The sequence below is a fragment of the Sorex araneus genome, chromosome 1, assembly GCF_027595985.1.
Source record: "Sorex araneus isolate mSorAra2 chromosome 1, mSorAra2.pri, whole genome shotgun sequence".
Taxonomy (NCBI): Eukaryota; Metazoa; Chordata; class Mammalia; order Eulipotyphla; family Soricidae; genus Sorex; species Sorex araneus.
In genome coordinates this window covers 301,777,703-301,792,705 of record NC_073302.1, presented here as the reverse complement: position 1 = coordinate 301,792,705, position 15,003 = coordinate 301,777,703, and positions in this window count along the sequence as shown.

Sequence of the window (15,003 nt, the reverse complement as noted above, 5' to 3'; positions counted from 1 at the left end):
TCGACTCTGGGGGCTCAGCGACTGCTGGCTGCCTGTGTGCCCACAGGAGTGGGGTAGAGAGAGACAGAGAGATGGAGAGAAAGACAGAGAACAGATATATGGGGCAGAGCGATAGCACAGCAGGGACGGCACTTCAAGAGAAATAAGGTCGACCCAGGTTGGATCCCCAGCACCCCATATGGTCTCCCGAGCACTACCAGGAGTGATTCCCGACAGCAGAGCCAGGACTAAGCCCTGAGCACCGCCAGGCATGCCCCCTGCCCTCCCCCCCCAAAAAAGTAAAACATAGAGAGATACAGTGATGGAGAGACAGAGTCAAACAAAAAGGCAGAGACAGACAGATGGGACAGACAGGGAGACGGAGCATCCCGAATAGGGAACCGGGAGGAGTCCCTAGCACCATCACCTGATGAACCTCAAAAAAACTGATGAGTAAAAGCAATAAAAATCCAGAAACAGAGGCACGAGGAAAAGAAAGAAAACATACTTTAATGTTTGAAAACACACACGCAGAATCCTATTTCATCCTCACAAACCAAACAGGGCTGCATTCTAAAGGCCAGAACCAAGACCCAGAGAAGTTCCGAGCTTCTGCCCGGGGCGCCAGGGATGGCCCAGGACCAAGGAGCCCAGAGCCCGGGGAAGACTCGCTCCCGGAGTGGTGACAAGGTCCAGGCTGTAGGCTTGCCACATTCTGGAGATGCCAGGGGCCCAGGGTCAGTGTTTCATGATCCCGACCCGGAGAGGCAGAATCTTCTGGAAGGAAGTCAGCTGTCCACCCCCATCCAGGCTCCTGCCCCACGGGGGCCCGGCCCTCCCTGATTGCCCACACATGCTCTGGGACAGGGAACCAGCCATGAGTGACCGGAAGGTCTCTGCCTGTATTCCATCTCTTTTCCATCATGTTTTGTTTCCATACAATCAGAGCTGACATGCAGTTGGCCACAGAAGGCTAGGAACAAGTAGGAATAAGATCTGGAGATGAATTTATATTCGGCATCCTCTTCCTCTAAGGAGCCATAATGTCCTGAGACATCAGCCAATAAAAGTATGTACATATATGTATGATGTGGAGCAATGGGACAGCGGGGAGGGCACTTGCCTTGCATACAGCTGACTTGGGTTCGATTTTTGGGATCCCATGTGGTCCTCTGACCGCTGCCAGGAGTGATTCCTGAGCTGAGTGCAGAGCCAGGAGTTACCCCTAAGCGTCACCAAGTGTGGCCCAAAAACTAAATCCAAGAAGAAAAAAATGATGAGGAGCTGGAACAATTATACAGCTGGTAGGTTGCTTGCCTTGCACGTGGCTGACCTGGGCTCGATCCTGGCACCCCGTGTGGTGCCCCAAGTCCACTAGGAGTAATTCCTGAGTGCAGAGCCAGGCGTAAACACTGCTAGGCATGGCCCCAAATCAAGTTTTTTAAGTTAAAATCATTTTAGGTTGTTCTAATATTTGTAGAATATTTTATTCATATGGTCTGGAGCGATAGCACAGCGGGTAGGACGTTTGTCTTGCATGCAGCTGACCCAAGTTTGATTCCTCCTTCCCTCTCGGAGAGCCCGGCAAGCTACTGAGAGTATCCCACCTGCACGGCAGAGCCTGGCAAGCTCCCCTTGGCGTATTTGATATGCAAAAAGCAGTGACAACCAGTCTCACAATGGAGACGTTACTGGTGCCCACTTAAGCAAATCGATGAGCAACAAATGGGACGACAGTGCTACAATGATACACTTATTCATATATATATATGTAATTTTTTACAGTGATACAGTTATACATATATATATATATATATATATATATATATATATATATATATATATACATGTAAATTTTTTTTAAGGTCACCTGGAATGTGAAGGATTGAGGCCAGGTCAGTCCAGGACAAGGCAAGCGCCCTGCTCCCGTCCTGTCACCTGGGATCAATAATTTTAACTTTTATTGGGCACGGGGTGGGGGGGTGTTGTATAAAGATAAATAAAAAACCAATCCTGTGGCTTCTGACTCTGTTTCCTCGTGAGGGAAAGGGCAGAGCTGCCCCGCCCCCGAGAGGAGAAAGACCTTCCGTGTGTTTCATCCAGCATCGTGACCCTGTGACCTGTCCAAGCGTCTGTTCCCCAGCTCCCTTCCTGCAGAGACATGGGCACACATCACGGGGAGCCTGGACATGCCCCGGACTTGTTTGTCACCAAACAGACAACGGCAGGGCTGCAACTGGCAGCCACGTTTTTGTCCGTGTGTTCGGATTCACTTCAGCTTTCTCCCCGGGAATGTTTTCCAAACCCGCTCGGTCTCGGGGCCTCAGGGCTGCAAGGAGGGAGGTGGAAGGAAACTCAACGCCATCAGAATTTAGTTCATTCATTTATTGATCTATTCATTTATTTTTGGATGTCGGGCCGCACCCGGTGATGCTCAGGGATCACTCATGGCAGTGCCTGGGATCAAACCCATGCAGGTCATGAGCAAGGCAAGCACCTTACCCGCGGCACTACCTTTCCGGCCCCTAAACTTAGTCGTTTTAAAGGGTGAATAGACTTGGCAAGCCATTAGCTCTGTTGATGGAGAAAAGCAAAGAGAGAAGAAACTGTCGTGGTAGGAACACACAGCCCCACCGTAGCCCAGCAGGCAGATGGCCCCTGCCATCGGCAACCCTGACCAAACGGACACTTTCCTTGAAAGAACAAAATCACAAGTGCAAAAGCACTGAAGATGTTCATGGCCCTGTATTTATTTTAAAAGTTGAATTCCTAATTAAAAAACCCTTTTCTACAGAAATCTCTTACAAAGGTAAACACACACCCTATGAGTCAGGGTTTCCGTTCTTTGCTATTTACTCCGGAGAAATAAAAACATATTCCACACACACACACACACACAAAACATGTACGAAAACACTCATAACATATTTCATCATCACTTCCTCCAACTGAAAGCAGCCCAAATATCCATCAACAGGAGAATGGATAAATAAATAGTATTTTCATGCAATGAAAACCATTTAAAACAAGGAGGAGGAGAAAGACAGGGGGTGGGGGGTAAAGAAAAAGAGGAAGGGAGAGAAAAATATAAGCAATATCATAAAAATCACTCTAAAATACCATATTGGAGAAATGGTGGGTGCAAAAGAGAAAATAACATGAATCCACTTAAATTAAATAGCAGGTAAGGCAAAGTGACTCTAAATTCTAATGATCAAAGTAGTTTTAGTCTCTGGCTAGGCAGGGGAAGGCAGAGATGGAAGGCAGTTCATGGGAAAAGCAGAAAGCAGGCTTTTGCTATTCTGAGCATCTGGATCGATGTGAGATGCACATGGATGTACCCATGTATACGTTTTCATCAAACTCCACACTCTTGGTGCATTTCACACATTTCACATCCAAATTTTAAAAATCAGACAGAAATGGAAATTCACCTCCAGTGGCTTATGAGCCCAAAAAGAAATAATAAAAAGCCAGTGGATAGGGGCTGGAGCAATAGCACAGCGGGTAGGGCTGTACCTACCTTGTACCCGGCCAACCTGGGTTGGGTTCCCAGCATCCCATATGGTCCCCTGAGCACCGCCAGAAGTAATTCCTGAGTGCAAAACCAGGAGGTAACTCCTGTGCATTGCCAGGTGTGACCCAAAAAATAAATATAAAACAAAACAAAAAAAATTCAGTGGATAAAAGTGTGGAACTATGTTTAAACTCTCTTATACAGAGACGACCAAACCTCAAAATTAAGGAATGTAGCTGACACGATACTTCGAAAACGAATAACCTTAGACACTTGTATTAGGAAAAAAAGAAGACTAAAATGAAGAAGTTGGGCATCCAACTCTAGCAGTTTGAAGGGACCAGGGCTGTGGTTTATGATAAAGCTCAGGACATGCATGCATGTAACCTGGGTTCCATCCTTGGCACCAAGGACACACACACACATGCACATACATGCACCAGAACACACATCACTATCACTGTATCATTGTCGTCCTCTGTTGCTCATCAATTTGCTCGAGTGGGCACCAGGAACGTCTCCATTCGTCCCTGTCACCAGAACACACATAAAGAAATGAAATCATGGAAATAATAACAGGTAGAAATTATTGAAATGGGGAGGAAAAATAGCTTTGTACCATAGATTATCAACAAAGTCAAAAGCTTGTTCTTAAGCTAGAGCACAGCAGGTAAAGCACTGGCTTTGCACGCACCCTACAAGGATTTGATCCCTGGCATCCCATATGGTCTCTCGGGCCTGCCAGGAGCAATTCCTGAGTGCAGAGCCAAGAGTAACCCTTGAGCACCATCAGGTGTGGCCCCAAAATGAGAGAGGAGAGAGAGAGAGAGAGAGAGAGAGAGAGAGAGAGAGAGAGAGAGAGAGAGAGAGAGAGAAGAGGGGAAGGAGGAAGGAGAAAGAAAGGAGAAAAGAAAGGAGGGAAGGAAGGAGGGAAAGGAGGGAGGAAGGGAGGGAGAGAGAAGGAAAGAAAGAAAGAAAGAAAGAAAGAAAGAAAGAAAGAAAGAAAGAAAGAAAGAAAGAAAGAAAGAAAGAAAGAAAGAAAGAAAGAAAGAAAGAAAGAAAGAAAGAAAGAAAGAAAGAAAGAAAGAAAGAAAGAAAGAAAGAAAGAAAGAAAGAAAGAAAGAGAGGGCTGGATCAATAACACAGCGGGTAGGGTGTTTGCCTTGCATGCGGCCAACCTGGGCTTGATTCCCAGCATCCCATATGATCCCCTGAGCACTACCAGGAATAATTCCTGAGTGTTGAGCCAGGAGTGACCCCTATGCATCACTGGGTGTGACCCAAAAAGCAAAAAAGAAAAAGAAAGAGAGAGAGAGAGAAAGAAAGAAAGAAAGAAAGAAAGAAAGAAAGAAAGAAAGAAAGAAAGAAAGAAAGAAAGAAAGAAAGAAAGAAAGAAAGAAAGAAAGAAAGAAAGAAAGAAAGAAAGAAAAAGAGAGAAAGAAAGAAAGAAAGACAAAGAAAGAAAAAGTGAATGAGGGAGGGTGAGAGGGAGAGAAGGAAGGAAATAGTAGCAGGTGGAAATAAATGAAATGGGGGAGAAAAAGACTTTGCACTAGAGATGTTTGACAAAGGCCAAAGTTTGTTATTGGGCCAGAGAGATAGTCCAGGAGTTAAGGCATTTGCCTTGCATAGGGTCAGCCGGGGTTCAATCCCCAGCACCACATGCAGTCTTGAGTCCTGCCAGGAGCCAGGAGTAAACCCGGAGCAGGTGTGGCCTTCCCACCCCACGCCACCCTTCCACCAAGTAAAAAAACAAAAAATAATTTTTATGTGTGTGCTCAAGGGCTACTCCCAGCCCAGTGCTCAAAAACAGCCTTCAGCAGTGCCCAGGGCACCAGGGCTGGCAGGGATGGACCCAGGCTCTCACACAAACAAACCAAGTGCTCCATTCTGAGCCACATCACAGGCCCCAGAAGTTTGTTTTCTTAAAAGACTCATAAAATCAGTAAAGCTGCAGACAACATGATCAAGAAAGTGAAGCAAGGACTCAAGATCATTAGCAATGGAAAGGCTGGTGCTCAGGAGGACTCTCAGGAACATTTGAGACCATCTGAAAATTTAGATGAAGCAAAGCTTAGAGGAGAAAAATAAATCCCCAGCACTGACTTAAAAAGTGGAAACCTAAGCGTTCTGAATCCATTAAAGAAACCAAATGCATGTCCAGCACATGCCAGCAAAGAAATCACCGGCCCCACCCAGAAAGACTAACAGGCAAATTCTACCAAAACATTCCAAGGAGATGCACCTCCAATCCGGGCAAAACCTCAGGGAACAGGCCAAAGAGAGCACGTTCCCCTCCGTGCCGCCGGGAAACTGCGCCCAGAGCAGAAGCAAAGCAGAGGTGAGGGGGAGAAATGGTTCGACGATGCCGCCAAAGCATAACTTTCTAAAACACACCATCGAAGTAGGCATCAAAGAGCTTCTAAGCGCGCCCAACACAGTCAGCTACAGAAGCCGCCGGCAGCTCCTCTCTGAGAGTAAACACCACTGAAACCCGGCCGGCCCTGCCGTGCCGTGCCCAGCCTCCCTGCAGCGAGGGAGAAAGTCCTGGGCACCTCTCCGCCTGCAGAAGTATCAACAAAGAGAGAGAGAAACCAGCTCTGACGGGCAAGCCTGCAGACCTGTCTGTCCACTTACAGGACCTTGGAGGACTCAGTTTTGCTGACAAGGGAAAGGCCTGGGAAATGACAATAAGCAGAGGCATTTTGGGAGTTGAAAGAGACTTAAAAAAAAAAATCAATCTTCAGAGCTGGAGAGGTAGCTCAGTGCGGGGCGCAGGCTTTGGGTGCTCTCTTTGGCCTGTTCCCTGAGGTTTTGCTCTGAGCTCAGAGGAGACCCGGGTTCCATCCTGTATTGCCCATATGGGAGGCTGGGGATTAAACCCTGGTCATCTGCATGCAAGGCAAGTGCCCACCCTTCTGTACTATTGATCCGGCCCCCTAAGATACTGTTTGAGATTTATTATTTTTGCATTTTTCTTGCTTTGGGGCCACACCCAGCGGTGCTCAGGGCTGACTCCTGGCTCTGTGCTCAGGGCCTGACTCCTGGCTCTGTGTTCAGGGCTCGCTCCTGGCTGTGCTTGGGAGGCGTATGTAGTTCTGGGGATGGAAATGAGGTCAGCTACCTGTGAGGCAAGTGCCCTGACACTTGTACAATCTCTCTAGCCCCTATGTTAGATTATTTTGAAATAGAATATTGTAATAACTTTATATTTTTTTTAAAGGGCGAAGGACAGGAAGATAGTAAACAGATAAGAAGTTCACCCTGCTGACGCAGATTCAATTCCTGGCATCCCATATGGTCCCCTGAGCAGCACTAGGCGTGATCCCTGAGCACAGAGCCAGGAGTCAGCCCTGAGCACTGCTGGGTGTGGCCCACAAAAGCAAAATTAATTAATTAATTAATACTCTTCCTAACAGATCCAGACCTGAACTACTTGGGCTGAAATTATTTGAACAGTTGGAATTGGCTTTAAAAATCTCCATTTGGGGGTGAGAGCCAGACAGGACAGCAAGTAAGGCTCTTGCCTTGCACACAGCTGACCCGGGTTCAATCCCCAGCACCCTCTATGGTCCCCTGAGCCCCTGCAGGAAGGACTGATCCATGAGCACAGAACCAGGAATAAGCCCTGAGCACTGCTAGGAGTGTTCCTAAAAAAATAAAATAAAATAAAAACAAGATTTCTTTGTCATTGTAGAGTGACTATTGTGACTTCTGGGCACTGGGAGGGTCATTATCTGACTCACCTCTGTGCTAGCTGGAAATCTCTCCTAATCAAAACTTTAAAGACTGATAAAGATGGTAATAGCCACAACAAATGCCACTTGACAAAACAAAGAGGTCTTTCTCCCTCTCCATCTTGACGTTGAGCTGCCCAGTGCCCCCAGCCCAGCCGTGGGTTTACGCTGCCACACGTCTCCCAAGTGCCTCTGCCTCCATCCTGCCACCTACCCCTCACCGGAAACCCAGCTCCAAGGCAGCAGATGACAACTGTGGGCCCCTAGCCCGGTCCCTTCCCTTCCTGCGGGTGGAAACACCCTCGTTTTCCTCCAGATAAACACCTGTAGTCACTGCCCACGGTTCCCCTGGACTTGTCCCCACGGCCAGCTCCAGAGCAGACTCATGTGATCAGCCACCCTGAGTGCAGCGAGGAACATGTCAACTGGGAATCTGGTCCCCATGGCACCCGCCTCTGGCTCCGAGGCTGCAGATGCAAGACCCTGTGTCCTGGCGGGGTGGCTGAGTCAGGACCCCAGTGTCCAGTGCTGCTGGGGACCTTGGCCCCGACAGAATGAAGCTACTGTAGCTGACGGCATGACAGACCCCCAGTTTGGGCCCACCCACAGCCTTCCCCAAACAGCATTCCCTCCTCTTCCCCACACACTCAATTAGTTAAATGTCCAGAGCAGGTGGGCCACTGTTAGCCTACACAGAGATGAGCCAAGTTTGATCCCATAGGATTTCTCCAGCACCACTACCACGGTTCTTTGAGCACTGAGCCAGGAGTAATCCCCAAGCACTGTCAGGGGTGGACAAAAAGCAAAAGAAAAGAAAAAGTGTACTGTCTCTGGCCCAGCCTCACCCACAAGTGCACAAGTGCGGCTATTCCTGGACCATGTGGCCGCATTTGCTTTAAACAGGATACTTTATTTTTTTTTTAAATTTTTTATTGTGGAAAGTTACAAAGTTACAAAGTTTTCAGGTTTAAATCTCAGTTATACAATGCTCGAATACCCATCCCTTCACCAGTGCTCATATTCCACCACCAAGAATCCCAGTATAGCTCCACCCCGCCCCCTCACACCCCAACCCCCCCCACGCCCCTAGCCCCCCCACGCTAAGCCCCCCCCCCCCCGCCTAAACAGGATACTTTAAATCAAATATTCTACCCACACCCCAGGATTACTGCACCACATTTGACAGGGTTGAAAAATGGAAGCAACCAATCTTAGAAGGAAATAGACATTTTTATTTTTCTTTTTGAGTCACACCTGGCGATGCACAGGGGTTACTCCTGGCTCTGCACTCAGGAACCACTCCTGGTTCCGGTGCTCAGGGGACCATATGGGATGCTGGGAATCGAACTCGGGTTGGCCGCGTGCAAGGCAAATGCCCTACCCGCTGTGCTATCGCTTCAGCCCCAGGAAATATACATTTTTATAAAAAACACACAACCCTCAAACTTTAACAATATGTTAGTGATCTCTTATAGAAGGGCTTAATGGCCCCTGGGTGAAACACAACAATCCTCACACTCTTTCCACTAAGGGTACTTTTTTTTGTAGCTTTCTCAGCAGATTTTCATAACAAACAATACAAAATATATTATTTCAGTTTTGCTTTGGGGCAAGGATTGGGTTTGGGATGGAAATATCCACAATATGATGGTGGGAAGATGTAATGGTGGTGGGGTTGGTGTTGAATATTAAATGTAATCAAATATTGTGAACTAATTTATAAAATAAAAAAAAATTTAAAGAAAAGAAAAAGTGTACCAGAGAGAAAGACATAGACAGAGACAGACAGACTGATGGTACACACACACACACACACACACACACACACACAAACACACACACACACACACACACACACACAGAAGGAGGGCAGCCCGGGGGGCATCAGCCAAGGGCCCTTAAGCTCCTCCGCCTCAGTTCCAGCTGGCTCTGCTCTGACTACATGTCCACCCCGAGCCTGGCCTTCCTCAACATCCGCCGAGAACATCTTCATTATCATTACGAGGGTGACATGGTCATGTGCCCATGGACTTGTGATTGGGGTGTTCATAGTTACTGTTCCTCCACCACCACAAGTGCCCCAAACCCTCCGCCACTGTCCTTAGGTCACTTGCTGCCCTGAGCCCCAAGCCCCTCTCCACCTCAATGGGCTCAACCTTGTAGTCCAAGCCCCAGGGATTGTTCTTACTGCCCCCTGGCTATGCGCTGTCTAAGGACACAGGGCAGTGAGGCTCTCTGGCCTTCCTCCTTCTCCGCCTGACTGACTTCACTTCACGAGATGCCCTTTCAGCTCTCACCATGGGGGAGCAGGGGGTGAGCTTTCATCATCTCCTCGTGCCAGCCCGTTGGGCCTGTGAGCTGCAGCTCCCTTCTCTGCCCACCTCACGGGATTGTCTCTAGGTCCTGGCTCTTGGACCTCGCCCTGCCCTGAGCGCAGGTGTGAGCAGGTGAGCGCAGGTGTGTGGCTTTCCGTGGGGCCATCTCCTGCTCAAGCCTCTGTGGAAAAGGGCAGTGGGGACTTCTCAGAAAAACGCTCCAAGTCGACACAGCCCATGGCTGGCGACACCACTTCCTGGCACACACCCCTAGAACACAAAAACAACCATTTGGCCAAGAATTTCTTGATTTCTCATTAACATTATAACAAACGATGCCGATGTGCTCCAAGGACCTGTTGTACTCTTCAAATGCTCGTTTCTGTTTCCAGGAGGGAACGTTCTGCTTGCTTGTGATGGACGGGAAGGACACAGATAAAAGGAAATAGTTAAGTCTTTGATCATGCTCCTCTGTGAACAGAAACTTCCAGAAGAAAGGCCAGGCTGAGGGAAGCTTCTCAGAGAAATCCTGTTCTCCCTCCTGCTTTTCAAGGCCATGTTCTTCTGTGAAACACGTTATCTTGCTTGTTTGTCTCATGTTTCTCTCTTTGTATCACTCTGGGGAAGCCCGTGCTCTCTCTTGAATGCCTGTCTCCTCTCTTTCTCTCCCCTCATATCTTCCTAAGCAAGTTCCATTGAATAGAAACTATTATGCTTCAAAAAAAAAAAAAGAAGGAAAGAAAGGAAGAAAAAGAAATCTCCCCCCCCTTTGCATTTCTTGTGCTAATGACCATTTAATACATTTAATAATTCACACCTAATAACCACCAATACTTCTTCCCAGCCCAACTGAGTTGGGAGAGGGGCAGGGGTTGGCATGAGTGGCCTGCTCTCAGCCTGGTGAGAATCACGGGAGTGTGAGATGGTGGCATTGGGGAAGGGCGTTGGCTCAGTGCTCTTCCCTTGCTCTGGAGGGGAAACCCTCACTGCTTTCAGCGTAAGGACTAGATCTGGGGGGACTTCAAAGGCGGGAGCCCTGGCAAGAGTCTCTTTCTCGGCCAGGTGAAGCTTAGTGGGACCTGACTTGCTAATGACCGGAACAGCCTGTTGCTGTCCTGGCACTGTGTTTAGGAGAGTGTGGTAGAGAGCTGTGGTTTCCAAGGTCCTCCCCAGTTCCTGGAATTCCCTGGGAAATCCTCTGAAAACCATGGCCCGTGGGGCTGGAGTAATAGTCCAGTGGGAAGAGCGTTTGTCTTGTACACAGCCAACCCTGGTTCAATCCCCAGCATCCCATACGGTCTGCTGAGCACCGCCAGGAGTAATTCCTGAGTGCAGAGCCAGGAGGAACCCCTAAGCATCACCGGGTTTGACTCCAAAGGAAAAAAAAAATTAAAAAAGTGATACAAAAAAAGGCCTGTGGGGCAGGGGGGCACCCGTTGGGCTCCACAGACCCATCCACCCCCACCTACTGCCACCCAAGGTGCTGAGTGGGGGCACAATGGGACTGATGTGTGTCTCGGCACAGTCTGGAGAGCAGCAGGAGCGACTGCCCTGGGCTAGGTGGGGGAAGTGGGGTGAAGGGGGAGTGGAGGCTCCAGAATGAGGAAGAGAAACTGCCTCCTGCCTGCTCTGAGGGCAGTGGACCACACCTCAGGGGACAGAGCCCTCGGGCCTGTCCTCAGGAACAAAAGTCCAGTTGTGTTCCGCTGTGGGAGGGAGGCCACTGAGGACATTCTGGAGTCTGCTGGGGTGTCCGGCAGGATGCCCTCCAGACCGCCCGCCAGGTCCAAACACCGGGGTGCAGGCTCAGCTCCCTCAGATGCGGCCCCCCAGGCCCCCCAAGAGTTGTGGGACATAAGATGGTCTGGTTTGTTAGGAGACTTTCACCCTTCCAGAGAGACAACCCTTCCCAGTAATGGGGTCCTGAGACACTCTCAGGTGAACTTTTCTGCACCAGACGTGGGTGGGCATCATTGGCGTCCACAGCTTCCCGGAAGAAAAAAAAGGAGGCAGTGGGCCATGTCATGGCGTCGGGCTGGTCTCCTCCATCCCTGGGAAAGATACAGGAGCAGCTGATGTGTATTTTGAGCAAGAGACCGCAAGTTTAATATTTCAGGATACACACACACACAGACATGGCTCTTATACATAACCAACCACACACATGCATGCACGTACCACACACACATACAAACCGCACACGTTGCACTGTCACATGCACACACACAATGGTGTATGTTTAAGGATGCTTACTCTTGGGTTCATCATAGCCAAAGGCTGGGGATTCACCTGAACTCTGGCTAATGGGCGACCAGTTCACCAAGGAATTGGTTCCTCGAGGAATTTGTTCCGGGATTCATCGAGGCAGACATTGTTCTAAAAAGAGTATTTGCTATAATCTACACAACCTTCTCCCATACACTGCAAGTTACTGTCTAATGCCTCACAGAATGCTAATGGTGTGGAAGAACTGTTGGGCAGGATTACTAGGAAATAATGACAGAAGGGACGTGGGTGCCTGGTCGGTACATTACGGAAGGCATTTCCCCCACCTGCTGTGGAACCCAGGTAGAGAGGCTGACCAGATAAGGTGGAAAATTATGTGCTGATCAACAAAACAAAACAAAACAAAACCACGCAACTTTCTATGCCCTCCAAAAGAAAAATGTTCAAACGATATATTTTATTTTATTTTATTTTATTTTATTATTTTGCTTTTTGGATCACACCCAGTGATGCACAGGGGTCACTCCTGGCTCTGCACTCAGGAACCACCCCTGGCAGTACTTGGGGGACCATATGGGATGCTGGGAATCGAACTCGGGTCGGCCGCGTGCAACAAACCATATATATATTTTTTCAGTTTATTATTTTTTTTTGTTTTTTTTAATAATTTATTTATTTTTAATTAGTGAATCACCATGAGGGTACAGTTACAGATTTATACATTTTTGTGCTCATGTTTTCCCCATACAAAGTTCGAGAACCCATCCCTTCACCAGTGCCCATTCTCTACCACCAGTAAACCCAGCGTCCCTCCCACCCTCCCCAGTCCCGTCTTCCCCCACCCCACACTGCCACTATGGCAGGGTATTCCCTTTTGTTCTCTCTCTCTGATTAGGTGTTGTGGTTTGCAATAAAGGTGTTTCGTGGCCATTGCGTTCAGTCTCTAGTCTACATTTGGCACGCATCACCCTTCCCCCGCATGACCTCCAACCACATTTTACTTGGTGTTCCCTTCTCTGAGTTGCCCAGAATGAGAGGTCAGCCTCCAAGCCATGGAGTCAACCTCCTGGTACATATTTATACTATTCTTGAGTGTTAGTCTCCTAGTCTATTATTCTATAGTCCACAGATGAGTGCAATCTTTTTATGTCTGTCTCTCTCTTTCTGACTCATTTCACTTAGCATGATACTTTCCAGGCTGATCCACTTATATGCAAACTTCATGACCTCATTTTTTCTAACAGCTGCATAGTATTCCATTGTATAGATGTACCAAAGTTTCTTCAACCAGTCATCTGTTCTAGGGCACTCGGGTTTTTTCCAGATTCTGGCTATTGTAAACAGTGCTGCGATGAACATATAAGTGCAGATGTCATTTCGACTATACTTTTTTGCTCCTCTGGGATATATTCCCAGCAGTCAAACCATATATTTTAAAAGATAAAAGAGGGAGCTGGAGTGATAGCACAGCGTGTAGAGTGCTTGCCTTGCATGCAGCCCACCTGAGTTCAATTCCCAGCATCCCATATGGTCCCCTGAGCACCGCCAGGAGTGATTCCTGAGTGCAGAGCCAGGAGTAACCCCTGTACATTGGTGGGTTTGACCCCCCCAAAAAATCGAAAAAAGAAAAAAATTAAAAGATGTGAAAAATCAAGGCCTGGAAAGATGGCACAGCAGGGAGGGCACTTGCCTTGCATGCGGCCAGCCCGGGTTCGATCCCTGGCATCCCCTTTAGTGATTCCTGAGTGCAGAGCCAGGAGGAGACCCTGAACATGCTGGTGTGGCCCCCAAACCAAACAGGACATGAAACAGCATTACAGTCACTGTCATTTGTTTGGAAAAGATATACCTTGGCAGGAGAGATAACACGAGGTAAGGTGCTTGCCACCTTCCATGATCTCAATTTAATCCCGGGCACCACGTATGGTTCCCGAGCATGGTCAGAATCACCCCGAGCACAGAGAAAGGAGTAAGGAGCAGCCCCTGAGCACCACTGAGTCTGGCCCAGATGCCCCCAGGTCTGTCCGTGACTGCTTTGAGACACCAGCAATATCTATGGAAGACTGGTCTGGCCCTCAGGAAGTGGCCGCGCTCCTGAGAGGAGATTCTGTTCCCCAAGTGTGTTCGAGGCCCCTCTGGGGTCTGTGCGTGTGTGGAACGGCTTTCGTGTGGAAGGTGGTTGGCTGCCTTTCCTGCCAGGAGCATGTACCGGGCAGCTGCCTGCGCCCTGCCCCCAGAGAGCTCTGTTCCTGGGGGCCGCCGCTTGGAGCACCCCCAAGCCAGCCTCTCCTCCGGGGCTCAGTGGCTCCTGTCCTCTGTCTGGTTCCCCAAGCCCGCCCTCTCTTTCCAACGCTCCCTTTCTTCCTGGGCTCGGTATCACACTTCTAACAGGACTGGGACACTTTTCAGTTACAGAGGAGGCCAGTAGCCCTGGCTGAGAGCGGGCAGCAGGGATCATGGGCACCCACGCACTCGCCCCAGGGCTCTGGGTGGTGCTGTCAGACCTGCCCTCGGGCTGGGATTCCTGTAAAAGGGCCTTTTGTGTCCTGAAAGTCCCTCCTTCACCTGACCTCAGCCTCCGCCTCCAAGACCTACTTCCTTATGAAGCCTGTGGTGCCCTTTCCTGCCCTTTGAGGTCCCTGCGTTTCTTCCCTCCCAGCTGCGTGACCCTGCCCTTCTCCCACTCCTGGACCCACAGGTATCCCCAGACCCCCAAGGATGCAGGTGGGGCTGAGAATGCTCATCTCTGACCATTTTCCCATCCAGCCTTTGCTAGAACAGGGGTGCGTTTCCCAAGAGTCTGCTGCCCTTCGCCCCTACCTTCTGAGCCGGGAACTAGTCGCCTTTGGATCTCATTCCTTCTGGGAAGACGGTTTTGTGTGGCCAAGAGTCTGCATTTGATGAGATGCTAGTTCAAATCCTCGCTCCTGCTCACCAGCTCTTGTCTCGGGCAAGTTACTCTTTTCTGTTTGCCTGTTTGGGGGTCACACCATGCAATGCTCAGGGATTACTCCTGGCAGGGCTCAGGGGGCCCTATGGGATGTCAGGGATTGAACCTGGGTTGGTCACGAGCAAGACAAGTACCCTGCCCCAAGTTACTCTTCCCCTCTTTGAGTCCCGGCTTTCTTTCTGGAAAATAAGTGTTCAAGTCCATAGTTATGGGCTCACATTTGCAGTCCAGGGGCTCTAAGCAAACGCTTTGGCTCAGAGGTAGGTAGGTAGACAGGTC